The sequence below is a fragment of the Anguilla rostrata genome, chromosome 18, assembly GCF_018555375.3.
Source record: "Anguilla rostrata isolate EN2019 chromosome 18, ASM1855537v3, whole genome shotgun sequence".
NCBI lineage: Eukaryota > Metazoa > Chordata > Actinopteri > Anguilliformes > Anguillidae > Anguilla > Anguilla rostrata.
The window spans coordinates 13,940,144-13,944,764 of NC_057950.1; the positions used below are offsets into that span (position 1 = coordinate 13,940,144).

The 4,621-nt window shown below is 50.2% G+C and overlaps 1 long non-coding RNA gene across 1 annotated transcript; it reads right to left on the reverse strand.

The window, feature by feature from the left end:
• Positions 1-251: 251 nt before the first annotated feature.
• LOC135244958 (uncharacterized) lies at positions 252-3,817 on the reverse strand. Its single transcript, XR_010327106.1, has 3 exons — positions 3,565-3,817; positions 3,186-3,284; positions 252-875 (listed from the first exon to the last, which is right to left on the reverse strand). It is a non-coding gene; the product is annotated as an uncharacterized LOC135244958 (long non-coding RNA).
• Between the last annotated feature and the right edge of the window lie 804 nt (positions 3,818-4,621).

The window sequence follows — 4,621 nt, forward strand, 5'->3', positions numbered from 1 at the left end:
TAAACTGCACCAGATCGGGCCACATTTGGGAAAAGGGACATTATTAGAGGGGGGGGGGGGCAGTTGTTTGTTGGTGTCCTTTGCGGTGGGGTGGCGTTTCGGCTGGAAAACAGGAAATGAGGACGCCGGACTCAGCAGTACTCTCAGCTCGCGCTTTCCTTTCCTTCTTTCCCCTTCTTCTGCTTCTTCGCCGTCGCCATCTTCGCTGACGCGGCGCTGGTACCTGGCGATTTGCGCCGGTGCCTGGGACTGAGTGAACAGGTCGGTAAACACTCGGGTCGCGAGCCAAAGCTAATATTGACTCGGGACCTGAAGGCTGCGGAGAGGGAAAAACAAGGCCGGATTTGTGGGGACATGCCGCTCGGTGAGCGGCAGCAGCGAGCGAGCGAGCGACCGGGCGAGCCTTCAGAACGCCTCACCTGAGCGGGGGTGGGGTGGGGTGGGGGGGGACACACCTGAACACCTGGCTCAGTGAGTGTACTCCAGCCCCGGAGCGAACTGTCAGATTGCAAAATAGATCAATTGTAGCCGCGTCAGTGAGGCACATCTGAATAAGCTCAACAGAATATGCCGCGAAGAGAAAGAAAATGATGGTATATTTGCATGCATTGGAAAACATGTTTGGAGTGCCTGCACGCATTCAAATGCATTATCTCGTGAGTTCCAGTTTTTCTTTTTCCTTGCGTAAGAGTCGGTTTATTTGATTGCGTTTGCATCGCCGTATTTCACACGGGCTGCTCTGCTGACCTTTCCCCTGCTTGCGGTTGGCCAGCGGCAGGCAGGATGCGCCATTTTCTCTGCTCGGGGAATGAGCAGCGTTTCCCTCCGCCTGTGGAGCCTGGCCAGGCTGCTCGGCTCCCCCTGGACCCTCTTATCTGCACAGTCATAAAAACAGGAGAGCGAAGGAACAAAATAAATAAAAGACAGAAAGAAGAGAAAGCGGGCCTCTCCGAGGAGCACGGGAAATTCCCAGAGGAGTCTCCTCACTCCCCCGCGCTCTCCTCTCTCTTCTCTCTCCTTCTCTTCCTCAGTCTCCCTTCTCCCCTTCTCTGCCTCCCCCTCATGCCCCTTCACATTCTCACTCCTGTTTCTCCTCTCTCCCCCCTCTCTTTCTCCCGCACTACCTCTCTTTCTCTCTCTGTGCTCTCTCCTTTACTCTATCTTTCTCTTCGTTTCTCCCACTCTCCTTCCTCTCCCTGCTTCTCACTTATAACCTCCTTCTCTGCCCTTTTCCTCCCCCTATCTCTGTCTCTTCCTCATTTCCTCTATCTCCTTCCATTGCTCTCATTTTTCTCCCCTCCTTTACTTCCATTCTTCTCTTTCATTCACCCTCTCCAGCAGTCTGGTTTCTCTTGTCCTCGTCTCCTTTCTGAAACCCTGCTCCCTCTCTCCCTGACTTCCTGCCGTACGTAGCTCCCCTTCTCTCTGTCTCACACCCTCATCTCTTAAGAGGCGTTACTGACACCACTAATCCCCGCATTAAACCAGGCCCAGCCTGAGTCACTGGGTTCATAAAAGCCACAGCAACAGGCTCCCATGAACTGGGGAGGAAAGTATGTGGAACACGCTGTCCATGTATGTGGAACACGCTCTCCACGTATGTGGAACACGCTCTCCATGCATGTGGAACACACTGTCCATGCATGTGGAACACGTTGTCCATGTATATGGAACACGCTCTCCATGCATGTGGAACATGCTGTCCACGTATGTGGAACACGCTGTCCATACATGTGGAACACGCTCTCCATGCATGTGGAACACGCTGTCCATGCATGTGGAACACGCTCTCCATGTATGTGGAACACGCTGTCCATGTATGTGGAACACACTGTCCATGTATGTGGAACACGCTGTCCATGTATGTGGAACACGCTCTTCACGTATGTGGAACACGCTCTCCGTGTATATGGAACACGCTCTCCGTGTATGTGGAACACGCTCTCCGTGTATGTGGAACACGCTCTCCATGCATGTGGAACACGCTGTCCATGTATGTGGAACACGCTGTCCATGTATGTGGAACACGCTCTCCATGTATGTGGAACACGCTCTCCACGTGTGTGGAACACGCTCTCCATGCATGTGGAACACGCTGTCCATGTATGTGGAACACACTGTCCATGTATGTGGAACACGCTCTCCATGCATGTGGAACACGCTGTCCATGCATGTGGAACACACTCTCCATGTATGTGGAACACGCTGTCCATGTATGTGGAACACGCTCTCCGTGTATGTGGAACACGCTCTCCCTGTATGTGGAACACGCTCTCCATGCATGTGGGACATGCCATATGCCATGTGTGACTGAAATGAATGTGGAATGCGGTAATCAGAACAGTGAACATTTACAAGACATTTTGTGAGACGATATGCAAGCGAAGAGGTTGACTGACCGGTGGGCCTAGTTTCATGTTTATTCTCAAAAATGTATAGATTATGTATATATGTAATATGTAAAAATGTATTTATTTATTTATTTATTTATTTATTTATTTATTTATTTATTTATTTAATGTGTATATTTTTGACAAAGGCATGGTTTCATATACATGAAAACCAGGCCTTTGTCTTTCCAATAATCTATGTATATCAATCAATCAATCAATTTTTATTTGTATAGCACTTTTAACAAAGGAGCTTTGTCACAAAGCAGCTTTACAGAGAACCAGCCCCCAAAGAGTAAGCCTAGGGCAACCGTGGCAAGGAAAAACTCCCTGACTGATAGCAGGAAGAAGCCTTGAGCAGAGCCGGACTCAGAGGGCAGGCACCGGTTTGTTAAGGAAAGTCAATAGTATATAAGTTGCCCAGTATATAAGTTGCCCAGTTTCCCTCATATGAGAGTTGTGGGTGAAACTTTTTTATTTTTCATTTTTGGGCACCCCATTAATTTCCTTTTTGTTGTGCAGTGCTCCTGGTTAATTAATTTTCAGGCTGATGGTAAAACAGTTTTCGGGATTCTCTGGAATGCACGGAAAGGGTTTTACGTGCCTTCAGAACGGCGGTGTTCGGGAACGCTGCGTTTCTCTTTTCCCCCGACCGAGTGCTCGTCGCCTTTTCGAACCCAAGGCCAGAAGGAGGGAAACGTCTGTTTTCGGGCTCTCTGTGCGTGTGGAGAGAGCTGGCGGATCTACCTTTTGTGTAAGAGGCCGTACACACTGCTCTGGGTAATAAGCGGTTACCTGATACTCCACCCGTCAGTCATCCCCCGTTCCCCTTCCCTCAGACCGCAGCGCGTCAATCATCTGAGCCTCTTAAGGTAGACCGGAATGGCCAGAACCCTGGGAAATGATAACATGAGTCCATAGCCCTGAGGAGTCGGGTAGCATGCATGCTCATACAAGCACACACACATACATGCACATTAAAATGCGTTGCTAACACACCCACACAGTTAACACACACCCATACAAATTTAATCCATTGCATATATACATATATATATACTTCATACTGTTTCTTTATTCTAGAACTGAAAAAAGATGAAAAATGTAGCATGATCGTAGTGAGAAATGCATTAGTTGGGGATTGGGGGGTTGAGTCGGCACGCAGAGCCCATACCGTATCAGAGTCTGACTCGCTTCTCTTTCAACTAAAACTGAATTCAGTCAGGTTCTCCAGGCAGATTCAAATCCCCCGAGCCGGATTCCTTTTCCAACGCCATTTCTTCCATATTTGACATGCCTGTAAAAGAATGTTGAAAAGTCCCCCCCGTGCGAGCCAGGTCCCGCACTGCCCCATTAACCTGCACGGCTCTGCATTGTTCCTCTCCCCCCGCCTCCCTGGCTGGGGTCGGCCTGTGGCAGGAGGCCTTTCTGCCTGCGTGGTTTGAATTCCAGTGACCGCAGAGAGCACACAGGCCCTGCCAACCCCCCCACCCCCACCCCCCCGACCGCCCCCCGGCCCTATGCCGGAAAAACAGCGCCTCAGAAACCCTCCGTGCAGCGAGCTCGGCCGCTCGGCGCTACTCCTGCCTCGCACAGCAACGGTAATCCCCCCCGCTGGCTCGGGGCTCCTGCTCTCAAACAGGCTTCCTTGCTTCGCGGGCCTGGAGAAAGCTGGGCTTTTTGGAGTGCATTATAAACCTTTTAATGCGACCTTCCAAAAAACAAAGCGCTCGGAGGCCCAGAAGGATAAACTGTTTACAGAGAGAGCGCATCATTTACGTTCTCTTGTCTGTTTTGTGAACCGTTTAGCTCTTTGACATGCCGATGAGAAAAGCCACTTGTGGCCCTCACCCCCGCCCTCCCCCAAACGGAGACATGACACTATGCCTGGAACAGGAAACGCACAATGAGAGATGCTTTTTTAACATTGTTGATTTTTTGCCTCATTCTTGCTATAAATGTTTCTAAACCGATAAAAAGGAGAGACGGTTTTCTGGCCATGTCTCCGTGGGATGAAACAATGCACCTTCTGTGGCCAGACACAGGCCGGCACAGTTGGATTTCATGGCTGTGTTAAGAAGCCCACAGCCTCCCCTGTGCCGTGCAGGAAAGGACAGGAGTTCCTGAACTAGCCAACTCAGCCGTGGTCCAGACCACCCATCAAATGGAAACAAAAACTAGCCCTATATTAGGGCCCGCCAGTGGAAGAATAATACGGAATGCTTAACGCA